The 14,484-nt window shown below is 39.5% G+C and overlaps 1 non-coding gene across 1 annotated transcript; it reads right to left on the minus strand.

Moving 5' to 3' along the window:
- Nucleotides 1–1,332: 1,332 nt before the first annotated feature.
- Nucleotides 1,333–1,440, minus strand: LOC112084927. The gene has a single exon (XR_002898581.1). It is a non-coding gene; the product is annotated as a small nucleolar RNA R71 (small nucleolar RNA).
- Between the last annotated feature and the right edge of the window lie 13,044 nt (nt 1,441–14,484).

Genomic DNA, 14,484 nt, shown 5'->3' on the forward strand with positions numbered 1-14,484 from the left:
AAAGCTTTCATTGATTGTCTGAACTAGGGTGAAACGAGCAATTCTTCTATAGGAGTGGAAACCTACCTGTAGTTAAGTTGTGAATATTGATGAGTCTTGTTCTGCTATTGCATCTTCTCCCTTCCAGAATCAGAGTGGAAACCTACTGATTAGGGTTGCGAGAGATAGTTGTTTAGTGCTGCGAAAGTAGGCTATTCATACTTCCGTGCCTCGAGTTCTAGAACATACGTAGTTGATTACCTTTATCACTTGTTTAAAATCGACATAGCTTAGTCCATGAACCCCTGCGAAACCCCTTGAGCCCCAACGTTTGTCTTTAATTGTTTACAGCCTTCTAGTTTCAATCGATTTTTACCTTCAATTCTATTTGCTTTTTATTCGCCTATTACCTGCTTTCATTAGCCTTAGTTTAATCGCTTTTTACTTGTTTTAATTGCCTTCAATTTCTTTTGTTTTCTTTGCTTTCTAGTTTAGATTTAGTGACAACCACAACCCAAAACCAAAACCCAAAACCCTTTTAGTTCTAATCTGATTTAAGCGCTGCCTTGAATTCGTACTGAAACAACTAAGTCTCTGTGGATCGATACCCTAAGTACTACTGCGCACATCTGTGCACTTGCAGACATTTAGGAGTTATAAATTTAAAACCTGAAGCTTAGTAAAACGAAAACAACCAACCCCGTTTACAACTCGCATCAAGTTTTTGGCGCCGTTGCCGGGGAACTTAAATTTGTTTCGTTGCGAATCCCAGCTTAAATCCATTAGAACACTTGTTTATTTTTACTTTTTCTTTTGAATTTTTTCAGGTTTCTCTGAGATGAGAGACCGGGAACATGTTCCCGGAACTCTTGGTGATCCACCATATCGTGTGGATGGTGATCCAATCGACGATGATGACCTGACTGATGATGAGTTTGACGAACCGATCTATGATGACAATGAGCTGATCGGATCGGTCAAACACAAAGATGATGATGAACTGATTGGAAGTTTCGATTCACTCGAAAAGTTCATGGGAGATCGAAGAGCTATTCAACCAGCCTTACCAGAGGATGGCAAAACCGAAATTAAGGTACCCCATATCCATTTAGTTCAACAAAATCAATTCCATGGTTACAATTTCGAAAACCCGATAGACCATATCGAGACTTTCGAAGAATTATGTGCAACCATTACAGCAAATGGGGATTACCACAAGTGTAGTCTTTTCCCATTCTCTCTTAGAGATAAGGCCAGCAAATGGCTAAAATCTTTGCCACCTGCTTCACTAAAAACGTGGGCAGCGTGTAAAACTGCTTTCCTAAATCGTTTTTACACTAGAAATCTTGCAAATCTCTTAAGAAAGAAGATAAGAACTTTTAAACAAAAAGAAGATGAAGATCTTTTAGATACTTGGGAAAGATTTAGGGAATACCAAAGAGATTGTCCACACCATGGATATGCCGAGGAATACCTGCTAAGTATTTTCTATCACGGTATAACTCCAGAGTTACGACACTCTTTTGATATAGCAAGTAATGGAGATTTCACAACTAGATCTGTAGAAGATGCTCACGTTTTCATTAAAAATTTAGGAAACAGCATCCGAAATCAAGTAACCTTTGGTAATTCTGCACTTCCTGAGAAGAAAGAAGAAATTTCAGAAGTTATAAAGTGTCTCCGTCACATAATGAGTCATCTTGGATTGCAAAAACCAAATAGGGCACACAATACGTGTAACTTTGATGGTTGGGACAACCCAATGGATTCTTATGATCAAGGGATGATGAACAATGCAGAAGTATATCAAATTCATGATGTTCCATTCGTTTCTGATCACCGCGGTCGTGGCTGTTCTGACCGCGGCCAAGCAACCTTTCACCGCGGTCGTGGCTGTTCTGACCGCGGCCAAGACTTGATTCACCGCGGTCGTGAGCCACCTGACCGCGGGAAAACGTCTTTCAAGCCTGGTTGGACACCACCTTCCGAACCAATCTCGGCTATTCAATCTAATCCTGTTTCCTATCCTAGTTTTCCCTCTTCTGAAGCTGAAAACCTAAACAAAAAGATTCTAGAGCTTGAAAAATCTATGTCTCAAGAGATTAGTGATCTTAGATCTGAACTAAAAGAGATGCAGAAGGATTCCGATACCCTCCTTAACATAATGGTCAAAACTAATTCTAAAAAGTTAGGAAATTCTGAAGAGGAGCTAAGTGAAAATTCTTTCGAAAGCTCAAGTGAAGCAGATCCCTCCGATCATGTGAAAGCTATCACACTTAGGAGTGGATTAGCTTACAAAGAGGCAGAATTTCCTAAAGATCCCGAAGATGAGGAAAAGGGTAAGGAAAAGGAGAAAGAAAAAGAAAGAATCACGAATGAAGACATTGAAAAAGAAGTGGTAGGAGAAAAGGATGGAGAAGAAGTAAGAGAAGATTCATCCCGGGAAATCCTTGGAGACGACCCGATTCCACCTCCACCAACTCGTGTCTACGAACCTAAACCTCCATATCCTAGAGCCTTAAGAGCCCCTAAGAAAGAGAAAGAAAAAGCTAAGCTGAAAGAGTTGATCGATCAATTAAATGTGAGATTACCTTTTGTAGAAGCTTGTGCTATGATTCCTGCTTTAAGAAAATACATGAAGGGTATTCTAACAAATTCTTTAACTCTTGAAGAAGGCGTTATGATGATAACCCATGAATGTAGTTCTATCCTACAAAGCCGAATCCCTGAAAAGAAAAACGATCCTGGAAGCTTTGTACTTTCATGCACCATCAATGATGTAGCTTTTGAGCGTGCTCTCTGTGATTTAGGTTCTAGCATAAACATGATGCCTGTTTCAGTAGCAAAACGTTTAGGACATCACACTTTCAAGCCCACTAAGATTTCTTTAGTACTAGCTGATCATTCCGTTAGACAACCTGTAGGTATCTTAGTAGATGTTCCTGTCGAAATCGAAAAATGTTCCATACCAACCGATTTCGTAGTTCTAGAACTAGAAAAAGAACCTAAGGATCCACTTATTCTTGGAAGGCCATTCTTATCTACAGCCGGAGCCATAATCAATGTTCCTGAAGGAAAAATCGACCTTCATCTAGCCGGTTCAATTATGCAGTTTGACATGAACAAAAGTTTTGATAAACCAACTTTGGAAGGCCAAATTTGTTGGGTTGATGAGTTAGACGGAATCATTGAGGAAGTCTATGAAGATCTGCTTCTAGATGACCCTTTAAGTGTCACGCTTTCACCCGCAAAAGATGAACGCAATTTCCTTGAAGAAATTTCAAGTGAGTGCACACGTATGCTTGATAAATCTGAAACTTATAGGAAACCTCTACACTATCTAGATCTTAAGGACCAAACAAACCTTCCTACACCTCCTAAAGACACTGCCGCAGCAATTAATGATCCTTGGAGCAAGCTTAAAGCCCCTAAAGTCGAGCTTAAACCTCTTCCCGTCGGACTTAAGTACGCTTTCCTTGGACCAAATTCTACTTACCCTGTCAAAATAAACTCTGGTTTGACAGAAGAAGAAACCACAATGCTGTTGACTGAGGTGAGAAAGCATAGAAAAGTCTTAGGATATTCACTTGATGACATATCTGGAATCTCTCCATATCTTTTTATGCACAAAATAAATCTAGAGGATAATGCTAAAAACTCAATCGAAAGTCAAAGGAGACTGAACCCTAATCTCATGGATGTTGTCAAGAAGGAGATTATGAAGCTTTTAGAAGCTGGAATAATCTTTCCTATCTCAGATAGCACTTGGGTTAGCCCAGTTCATGTTGTTCCAAAGAAAGGAGGAGTCACTGTCATTAAAAATGATAAAGATGAAATGATCGCTACAAGAACAGTAACTGGACATCGTATGTGCATCGATTACCGGAAACTGAATGCAGCAACTAGGAAAGATCATTTTCCACTTCCCTTCATAGATCAAATGCTAGAAAGATTAGCTAATCACCCTTACTATTGCTTCCTTGATGGATACTCCGGATTTTTCCAAATTCCTATTCGCCCGGAGGATCAAGAAAAAACGACATTCACTTGTCCATATGGCACGTTTGCTTACCGACGTATGCCTTTTGGATTGTGTAACGCACCTGCTACCTTCCAGCGGTGCATGATGTCGATCTTCACAGATTTTATTGAGGATTTCATGGAAGTATTCATGGACGATTTCTCTGTTTATGGATCTCCTTTTGAAAAATGCTTAGCCAATCTTGGTAAAGTTCTGCAAAGATGTGAAGATAAGCACTTAGTATTAAATTGGGAAAAATGTCACTTCATGGTACAAGACGGAATCGTGCTTGGGCACAGAATTTCCGGAAAAGGTATTGAAGTTGACAAAGCCAAAATCGAAGTCATGACCAGCCTACAACCTCCCACAAACGTAAAAGGAATTCATAGTTTCTTAGGACACGCAGGATTCTATAGGCGATTCATAAAAGATTTTTCTCAAATAGCTAGACCTCTTACGCGTTTGCTTTGCAAAGAAACGAACTTCGAGTTCGATGATGAGTGCTTAGCCGCGTTTCATAAGATCAAACAAGCTCTTGTCTCCGCCCCTGTCGTGCAAGCACCTGATTGGGAACTCCCATTCGAAATCATGTGCGATGCAAGTGACTATGCAGTCGGAGCAGTGCTTGGCCAACGAAAAGATAAGAAACTGGACGTAATCTACTATGCTAGCAGAACTCTAGACGAAGCTCAATGCAATTATGCTACAACAGAGAAAGAACTTCTAGCTGTCGTATTTGCATTTGAGAAATTCCGTTCTTATCTCGTAGGATCTAAGGTCATAGTTCATACTGATCATGCTGCAATCAAGTATTTAATGTCTAAGAAAGACGCTAAACCTCGGTTGATAAGATGGATCCTCTTACTGCAAGAATTCGATATCGAAATTCAAGATCGGAAAGGAGCAGATAATGGAGTTGCAGACCATCTTTCACGAATTCGAGTTGAAGAAAGATTGCCTTTAAATGACAGTTTGCCTGAAGAAAACATCTATGCAATAGATACTACCCACAATGCCAATACCGCACCACCACGTCCTCTAATGCGACGAGCAGATGCTTTCAACACCCCATGGTTTAGGCACATAGCGAATTACTTAGCAGCCGATGTAGAACCACCACAATTCTTTGTTTATAGGAAGAAAAAATTTCTGAAAGACATAAGACATTATTTTTGGGATGAACCCTATCTCTATAAGAGATGTGCTGATGGGTTATTCCGAAGATGCATGGCTGAAGAAGAGATGGAAGGAATTTTATTCGGATGCCATAGCTCGTCCTACGCAGGACATTTTGCAACCTTCAAAACCGCTTCAAAGATCTTGCAAGCAGGTTTTTGGTGGCCTACTTTGTTCAAAGATACTCAAGCTTATATATCGCGATGCGATAAATGCCAAAGGATGGGCAATATAAGCAAAAGGAATGAGATGCCTCAAAATTTTATTCTCGAAGTCGAAATTTTCGATGTCTGGGGAATATATTTTATGGGACCCTTTCCTACTTCTTTTGGAAACCAATACATCTTAGTAGCACTAGACTACGTCTCTAAGTGGGTTGAAGCAGTCGCTAGTCCCACCAATGATACAAAAGTTGTCATGAAGCTGTTTAAATCTGTTATATTCCCGCGTTTTGGAGTTCCTAGAATTGTGATAAGCGACGGAGGATCGCATTTCATCAACAGAGTTTTCGAGAATCTTCTTAGAAAGAATGGAGTTACACATAAAGTTGCTTCTCCCTACCATCCCCAAACCAGCGGTCAAGTAGAGATCTCAAACAGAGAAATCAAGTCGATTTTGCAGAAAACTATTGCAGTTCATCGCAAGGATTGGTCTACAAAGCTTGACGATGCATTATGGGCATATCGAACAGCATTCAAGACACCGTTAGGAACAACACCATTCAACCTAGTTTACGGAAAAGCATGTCACCTTCCAGTAGAACTCGAGTATAAGGCGCAATGGGCTATCAAGGAGATGAATATGAACTTGAAAACGGCTGGAGAAAGAAGACTACTTCAACTTCATGAGTTAGAAGAAATCCGACACAATGCCTACGAAAACTCGAAGATCTACAAGGAGAAGACTAAAGCATATCATGATAAGAAGATTATTCATAGAACTTTTGCTCCTAACGATAAAGTTCTTCTTGTCAATTCTCGTCTTAAACTTTTTCCAGGAAAATTACGTTCAAGATGGTCAGGACCCTTCACGATAAAGGAAGTCAAGCCATATGGAGCCATAGTCCTATGGGACAGAACCGGAAACTCATTTACATTGAATGGACAGCGTGTAAAGCCATATCTGGCTGAAGAAACCGAAGACGAAAGAGAAGTGATGTTTTTGATTGATCCATCATCGGCCAATGATGAGACCAAGGAGTGTCACGACCCCGGTTAAGTCTAATCAAACCACAATGTCAAGCTAACAACTTGAAACAAGCGCTTAGTGGGAGGCAACCCACTTGGTATTTTATCTATTTCCCTTTGACCTTTATTTTCTATTTCCATTGCTTTGTTTCTGTTTCATTTAATTTCAGGTTTTCAATAAGGAAGAATAGATTCAAAAGACGAGCAGCACTCTCCAGCACGATAAGTTCACTTAAACATTTCAACTTTTCTATTTTCTTTACCATTCTTTCCAAGATTTATCACACTGAGGACAGTGTGAAATAAGTCTGGGGGAGGATGTTCATCCGTTACTAATGACATTTGATTTGTTTTGAGTTTGTTTTGGACACATAAAATTTTTCAAAAAGTTTTTCATACAAATTTTAAAAATCCGTTTTCAAAAAAAAAAAAAAAAAAAAAAAAACAAATGTTTTTCAAAAAAGTTTTCAAACCAGGAACACAATAAACATTACTATGATGAATTAGACCAGTGTGCTTCTACACTATTTCCTCGTTTTTTGCTCTTTTTGTGATTTAGGCCTAGACTAGGCGGTAGCTAAGTACTTGCATTACGAAATCCCACCAGAGGACTTCTATTCATGGAGATTCTTTCTGACAGGATATACTAGCTCATTTTATTTGACCTTAATATTGACATTTAATTTTCTCATCATTGATTTTAGGCAGGCATCGACATACACATCTAGGAAGTCTTTTACCATCACTTTTACCACTCTTTGTCGTCCTAGATGACTAGTTTATCTTTATCTGGTACCATACCCTAAACCCAAAACCCTTGTTTTCAATCCTCGTGCATTCTCTCTTTAGTTTATATCAGCAGATATGTGCAAAAACGTCGGAGAGAAGAGGAGGGACGCAGTTTTCAGTCACTCACAAAGGAAACTGAATGGAATTGGGAAGGAAGAGTATCAGAAACATCAAGAAGCTTTACAAGACAAATCTTAACTGGTAATTTCGTGCTCTCTAAGACTCTATATCTAAAGGTGTTCCCTCTCTTTCTAAAAAAAAAACAACGAATGAAAAGAGAGAGGGGAAACAAAAAGCCTAATGAGTCCTAGATTGTCGAAATTTGTGGAGCAAGAAGAATCTACTAAGCGTTTATAGAGCTATGTTTTTGAAAGATTTACAAAAATCTAAGTCTGGGGGAGTTAGGAGAGAACCTGAGGAAGAAGGCCAGTAATCTATGGCAAGAAGAAAGTGACTGAAAACTGTGGATACCAACAGCTTCACTCTCTCTTGCGGTTTTGCATAATATCTTGCATTCTCCAGATCTTCAGGTAACCCGTAAACACTTTAAGCCTTACCCCTAAAATAACCCTTTTTACACCTAGCCTAGATTGCCTTGCCTAGACTTTCTTTGATGAGAACCACCGAGATTTCTAATGAATGTTAAGAGCTAGTTGACTGGAAGTCAGATCTAAGTGTGTAGATTTTCGCATGACGGATTAACGGACTAGTTTGCTTATATTTTGGTGAGAATTTTCTAGACTAGATCCAAATAGATGTTTCACGATAAGTTATGGTTTAGAAGGACGGTCACTGAGATATTGTTTAGTTCCTGCGATTTTCAAAAATTTCTTTCCTGACTTAAGTTTGTTTGAGGACAAACATAGAGGATCCAACCAGCTTTCTAATGCACTTGGTTTGGAGACAATCCAACGGTTAGATCTTCAGATACTCCAGATGCAAGAATGACAGAAAATGCAGTTCCGGAAGAGAGCAAGTGCCGGGACCGCGGCAAACACCCATTTTCCCGCGGGTAGAGCCACCGCGACCGCGGAACTTGGTCGTTCACTTTCCCAACGACTTAATTAAAGCCCAGATCAATTCCTTTCGTTATTTTTGAAGCCCTAAGTGTCCAGGACCACCCCAGAAGCTATAAATACCCTCTTTAGGTCATTCTAAAGAGGCAGAGACCAATAGAACCGAAACTTACACAAACCCTAGAGAGAGAGAGAGAGGCCGCCGTCTTTGAAGAGGAGCCGCCGCAGGAGTGACCATCGCGCCTCCTTCTGCTTCTCCATTCTTCGTTTTTCTTCCTTCTTTTCTTTAGTTTCCTGCACTTTTAATTTCGTTTATGATGCTTTGTTACAATATGTTTGAGTAGTTACCCAGTTGGGTTTAAAGGGATCGTTCAAAGGGAATTTCATGTGTCTTTGCTTATGAATCGATAGATTTAGGATTTATAATCTTCTAGATGTTCTTCGTTTGCCTTTAATCTTACTGCATGATTCTTTGCTGGCCACTTAGAAGCCGATCCGATATGATATGTTGCGAAAGCTTTCATTGATTGTCTGAACTAGGGTGAAACGAGCAATTCTTCTATAGGAGTGGAAACCTACCTGTAGTTAAGTTGTGAATATTGATGAGTCTTGTTCTGCTATTGCATCTTCTCCCTTCCAGAATCAGAGTGGAAACCTACTGATTAGGGTTGCGAGAGATAGTTGTTTAGTGCTGCGAAAGTAGGCTATTCATACTTCCGTGCCTCGAGTTCTAGAACATACGTAGTTGATTACCTTTATCACTTGTTTAAAATCGACATAGCTTAGTCCATGAACCCCTGCGAAACCCCTTGAGCCCCAACGTTTGTCTTTAATTGTTTACAGCCTTCTAGTTTCTATCGATTTTTACCTTCAATTCTATTTGCTTTTTATTCGCCTATTACCTGCTTTCATTAGCCTTAGTTTAATCGCTTTTTACTTGTTTTAATTGCCTTCAATTTCTTTTGTTTTCTTTGCTTTCTAGTTTAGATTTAGTGACAACCAAAACCCAAAACCAAAACCCAAAACCCTTTTAGTTCTAATCTGATTTAAGCGCTGCGTTGAATTCGTACTGAAACAACTAAGTCTCTGTGGATCGATACCCTAAGTACTACTGCGCACATCTGTGCACTTGCAGACATTTAGGGATTATAAATTTAAAACCTGAAGCTTAGTAAAACGAAAACAACCAACCCCGTTTACAACTCGCATCAATGAGGTTCTAGATGTGTAGGTTAGGGTGTTAAAGTGTTAGATTAGGAGTGCTTAGGGCTAGATTCATTTTTTTCTTCTCTCTAAACAGCTGTTCTCTATGCTAGATCCTTGCATATAACCTGAGATCTAGATTCTAGGAATTTCATGCACCAAAAATGTTTGAAGAAATTCCTGAAAGAACTGTATTAGATATTTAAGCATTTGCTGCATGATGATGTATTGTTATTTGCTTGAATGATCTTCTAGAACTGTTTATTAATGCTCACTGATTCATATTTCACAAATGATGATTTGGTTTGAAAATGGATTAGTGTAGGGGTTAATGCCTTCATGAGAGAATTAATCTAGATTAGAGTTCTTAATCATTTGAATCATGTCTCATCATTGTCATTAGCATTCCTAGTTTAGCACCAAAGCACCCTAGCCAACTAGCATGTCTAGAATCTCATACCTCCATCATTTCATAATCACATTACTTGTCATTGCTTACTTCTTCTTTAGTCATTAATCTTGTTTTAAGTTTGTAGTTGTCATAATCAATCAAAACCACACTTGCTTGCTTGAATTGAGAAACTGATCACATAGCTTTGTGTCTATCACCACATTCTTGGATTGATAACCTTTTTGTGCTACATTGACAAGGGGATTGATAGCCCTGAGACCAAAAAAGTCTTAACTATCAATATCCTAAAAAGTTAACAAGTTTCTATGAGACTCGGGGGAATATAATGCATCTTGCACTTCAAATTTAGTCCCATTTGGCATTGAAAAACTTGCTCTTCCAGAGCCTAATATAATCTTTGCATTACCAGATATGGTACTCATGCTTCCTTTCACCCGGTATTGTTGCTGCAGGATTACATTTCCAGGATGGAATGTTTGAAGAGTTTTTTCGATCATATCAAAATCACTTACTTTAGCTCCACATAACATCATCCTGGAGGTGATTCCGAACATCGCAGAATTATATTCACAAACACTTTTGTAACCTGGAACCGGAGATTCAACCAGTCATGCTTGATTTTCGGTAAGATCACATATTTCTGGTGATCAAACCTGTCTTTTAGTGACTGCCAAAGATATGCAGGATCTTCTTTCATGATGTATTCCTCTTTTAAATCATCATGGATGTGGTGGAGCAAAAAGATCATAGCTTTCGCTTTTTTCTCATCAGAAGTCGTTTCTGACTTTTCAATAGCTTTGGAAAACTATCCACTACAGGTTGGTGAATGCATAATTCCCACTGATTTTGTCATCATGAAGATGAAGAAGACCAAAGAGCTCCCCCTATTGCTTGGAACTTCATTTCTAAACACCACTGGTGCAATGATTGACTTTATACTCAAAGAGTGGTGCTTTCAAAAGTGGATAAGGATGTCTTTTACCCTGTTACACCTCCTTTAGCTGAGTTCTGTGGATCAGTTGTCCAAGAGATAGAACCGCCTAAGGTACTTGAGATGAAATATGTGGGCAGTGCTGGAATTCTGGGTGGATCCCAATCTCTCTCAGCTGTGGAAATGGCAAAAGAATCTCACACCAACTCTGTTTACAAGGATGGGACTGAACAGCCATTGATCAGGGAAGAAGACATCTTGCTCTCATGGTCTCCTACACTTGATGATCTAAAGATGATGAACACAAAGAGTGATGGCTCAGCATCAAAATATAAGAGCATAGAACCTGATCTTTCTTCTCAAGACTTTGATCTCCCTCCTTGGGTTGATGATGATGGATCTCTGAACTATAAGCTGGATTGCAATGGGAAGCCAGGTCTGTTTGCTGAAGTGAGGGCATGTCTCACAAATGCCAATTTTGATAAAGACCCAGATGGTATTCAAGAGCTGGTGGACAAAGGTCTCAAGATGGGATCTCGAGGACAAGGGTCTAATGGTTCCAAAAGGCAGCAACACAACTCAACTTTCTTGCTCAGGACCATTGAAGTTCGGAAAAGGATCAGTACTCAACCTCACCCCAACTAAGAACAGGTTTTGCAAAGTCAAACTTAGTGACTTTCAACAAAGTGCTCTTGGGAGACACCCCAAGCTTATCCTTTGTAAATATTCTTTTTAATGCTTTCTTTTGCTGTTTTTAGGATGTTTTGATGTGTCTTGTGGAGTGTGTTCAGGTTACAGATGACCTGGTGTTCTTTGGCCTCAAGGAATGGTGGACAAGATGCAAGGAAATGCAAAATTTGGTTAAGTTCACAGTTTGCCACGACCATGAATCACTGCTTAAACAAGGCATGGCATGAGGCTTTTTCTTGGATGCCAACCTTCGGTGATTGCCATGGGGAGATTGCCACGCCCAGAATTGAACCGTGGCAAGTTGAATTTTGAATAGACAACCATTTGGCTTTTGCCACGAGAGGAATGCCACGGATAGATTCAAGGCGTGGCAACATGTTTTAAGGCAGCAGAACCTTCGGCTTTTGCCATGGTCTCTTTGCCACGGTCACATCCAAGCCGTGGCAATGTGTTAGAGGAAGAACAAAAGAATGCCACAGGCTGTCCAGAGGAGCTTCCAGACTGTGGCAACAGGGGGTGGCAAGAGGAACAATGCACAAAAACGAGCTCCAGCCCTCACTACAAGCACGTTCAGATCAGTGCAAGGAGCAGCATCAAAACTAGGACATCTCCAGTGATGTTTAGCCCCCTGAGATTCACAATTCCACTACTCCCTTCCATCAAAAACAAATCTGGTAACACTCCAAACTCCTTGTACATATGCATCTAGTTCTTTATTTCTCATTTTGCATATTTCTTGCTTTTGCCTTTCACTCCTCTCTTATGCTTTTATAACACAAGGGACTGTGTTATTTAAGTGTGGGGGAGGGATTTCGTGTTTACTAATCATGTTTATTCTGCTCTTATTTTCCTTTTCACTTTGAGTCTCATTTTGCATTCATCTAAGTGCAAATAAAAACAAAAAAAATGGAAAAATCATAAACATTTTCACAAAAAAATGCTCATGTAGTTGCATTCACATTTTAGGTTGAGTCTAGTTTGCATTTTCATATAGGTTGCATCATATTCAAATGGGAGTAATGATAGATTTTTTCTTGAAGATAGCATCATTTTAAGAGCTTGGTCCCTTAAGGCATTGCAAAACTGGTATGAAATCAAGTGTGAACCATGCTTTGAACTGGTGTCTCAATACTTCTGTGCTAGCTGAATCAAGTTGTGAATAGCCTCAACCTTGCTTAAGTGAGAACCCTTGAATTTGACATCTAATTATCATGTTTGAGCATATCATTGTGAATTCATGGGTACCACATACATATTTGAGCTTTCTTATCCCTTTTTATCACTCTTGCTAGCTCAAATAGCTGATCTCTCATCTTGAGACAGTTCCCTGCCTTTAGCCAAACCTTTCTTTGAAGCCTAAACACCCTTCTTGTGTGCATGATTTGTGAGGCCTTGTTTCTAGTAGACTTGGTAAAAAGTGTTGAGTTTAGAGCGACAAAGATAGTGCTGCATGTAGATACTAGTCCAACATCAAGGGCTAGTCTTGGTTTAGGTAAAAGTGAGAGCATTTATTTTGAGTGTGTGAGCTGAAAAGAAAAAAAAAACTGAGTGATGAAAGTGGAAAGAACCGGATTGGTTAGAGGAATGAATGCTAAAATGAAAGAAAGTGAGTCTGTGCTGAAAATAAAAGCTCATGTGTTGAATGAAAATATTCTCATGAAAAGAAAAGAAAAGATTCAAAAAGAGGCCTGGTTAAAGAAGAGCTTGTGTGTTAAAGAAAAGAAACTCGCTAAGTTGTTAACGAAAGCATTCCCCTAAGAGATGAAATTAAGAGAGTAACGAGAGCTGATTGGGTGTCAAAGGCAAAATGCCATTTGGGGTGAGTAGACTAGAGAGAGAGTCTAGAGAGGTTCAATGCCGAGTGTAAAAACCATTTTGGGTATGGGGTAGATGCAGTTCTATCTTTGTATGCATCCGTTGCTTTTTACCCTTAGCATTTTACTAAAGTCTACTAATTTTTGAGTGATCCCCTTGCATGGAGTACTAGTTACTTGATTGAGATCATTTTTATCTCAAAACCCAATCTCAAGCTAAATGAATTCATCTTGATTTGCATGAACATGATCCACCCGGTTACAGGCTTAACGAATGTGAAAGAGTTGAGAAAGAAGAGAACTTGTGGAGATTCCTTGTTTGAAATGATGTACATATATATCTGAGTATGGCTTTGCATTGCATATTTGAGCATGAACTTGAGTTCTCATTGTGATCACTTCTCTCTAAAAGGAAATATGAACTCCCATTGCATTACAACCTCTTTCTCTCATTTGTTCTTTTTACTTGAGGACAAGTGTGTGGGAGTTGATATGTCTATATTTTGCATCATTTAGGCTGCATTTTAGAGTCCATATCATGTGTTTTCTCATGTATTTTGAGTCTTTAGGCATCAAAATAGGTTTTAGGATTTGCATTAGGTTCCAAAGAGTTTTACATGTTTTTGAAGTCTTTATCAGGTGCTTTGGGTTTTAGGATTTGCATTAGGTTCCAAAGAGTTTCCAAAGAGTTTAACATGTTTTGAAGTCTTAATTGTTATCGGGTGAAATTCCACTCGGTAAGGTTTTATGCCGAGGCGAGAAGTTTTTACCGGATAAAAAGCTTACCGTGGTACACGATTCTCGGACATTTTCCTTACCACGGGAAGCTTTTATCGGCTAAACTCAATTTTCATCTATGCGCCTCAAAGATCACCAAGGCCGAGAAACTTCCAGTCCGAAACTGGAGATACTCGAGTCAAGATCCCAGAACTGTTGGAATCACCCAATTCGGACCTGTGAGAAGAAAGATAGACCCTCTGAAGACACGCCCGTCTCGCATGCATCCGAAAGCCGATCAGATGAGTTTCAAAGAGTGCGTGGGACGAAACCCTTCCGGTCCGAACCAGCCTACCGAGTCTTCATCAAAGTTCAAGATCTGTGAATGCCCTTCCTGTAACGCCTGAGGACGCCCAATTTGGAGTCGTGTGCCAAAAGTTATTGCCTCCGGAAGACAAGTTGGTCGATATGAGCCCAAATGAGTTGCGATACGCGCTAAGTGTTTCCTCAAGCCTCGTCATCTTGATATACTCATATTTTGTCATGTTT

The sequence above is a fragment of the Eutrema salsugineum genome, unplaced genomic scaffold (assembly GCF_000478725.1).
Source record: "Eutrema salsugineum unplaced genomic scaffold, Eutsalg1_0 scaffold_4, whole genome shotgun sequence".
In the NCBI taxonomy this organism is placed as follows: domain Eukaryota; kingdom Viridiplantae; phylum Streptophyta; class Magnoliopsida; order Brassicales; family Brassicaceae; genus Eutrema; species Eutrema salsugineum.